Source organism: Octopus bimaculoides, chromosome 2, assembly GCF_001194135.2.
Source record: "Octopus bimaculoides isolate UCB-OBI-ISO-001 chromosome 2, ASM119413v2, whole genome shotgun sequence".
Classification (NCBI taxonomy): Eukaryota; Metazoa; Mollusca; class Cephalopoda; order Octopoda; family Octopodidae; genus Octopus; species Octopus bimaculoides.
Window position 1 is genome coordinate 111,350,739 of NC_068982.1, and position 1,444 is coordinate 111,352,182.

Below are 1,444 nucleotides of genomic sequence, written 5' to 3' on the forward strand. Positions count from 1 at the left end.
TATATATATATATATATATATATATATATATATATATATATATATGTACACACACACACACAAAAAATATGCATTTTAATCACATTTATATCGCCTATGTTTTATATATATATATATATCTGTATATATTTTATATATATATATAACACCATATATAATGTATATCATATATATCAATATATATTTCATATATATATAATACCATACACAATATATATCATATATATCAATATATATATATATCATCTTATCTATTTATATATGTATCTCATATATAAATGTTTATTATACATGTATATGTATCCACCATATATATATATATATCATGTCATCATCATTTTTACATCCACATTTCCATGTGTCAGACGATGTATATATGTATCATATATCACCATAACTATCACCACATACATATATATATATATATATATATGTATGTATCGCCACATACACAGACACACATGTATGTATATATGTATACACACACACACATATTTATTATGTTTGTAGATATGTTTTTTGTTGCATGTATGTGTTTGTAGAAATTTTAAATAGTGATCATAATTTTGTTTTTGTCTCTGAACATAAGTACATAAAAAATCACCTAACATGGAAATAGATGCAGAATAGATTTTTAAAATGTTTCATGCACACATATCTATTAACACACACACACACACACATACACACACACACACATTTTTGCACTATTTCTGTTAAATTAAAATCATAACCAACATACAAGTGTTTTTTATTATTAAATCTATGGTGACAGCTAATTTTGGTGGAAAACAATGAGGAATGCATACAAATATATTGTTGCTACTTTGTGTTTTTATATAATATAATAAATTTCATGAGTGTAATTAAACAAGCTTAAAAGTATGAAATTTATCACAATAACAAGGGCTTTATTCTGATTTGAATACATTTAGTTTTTGCAAGATGGATCATTATTGATAAAACAATTAGGCGGTTGAATATAATTCAACTCAATGAAATATTTGGATGCATCTATCTACTCAAACATATTCGAATTATTTTTTTTTTATCCTTGACGAAACATTTTAGTTATAGTGAAGAAAGAGAAAACTAAGATTGAGTAATTTATGAAGCCAAAGATGAATGTTTATATTTAAATTAGACATGGTTGTGATGCTGTCAATAAAATTAGGAAATGTTAGAGTTGTACACTACATATTAAATGTGACAGTTCCAATGTAATGAAACATTTATAGCAGTTCTATTTAAGAGAAACAATTACTGATATTTTTTTTTTTTTGTTTAACATTAAAACTATGCTATATGAAAGAAATAAAAGCCCTAACATGTTATCTCTATCAGTCTAAAATATTTAATGAAACACAAAATAGACAAACAAAATTAATTCAATGATTTTTTTTTCTTTTCTTTTTTTTTTTTCTTTAATTTACTGTATGTGACA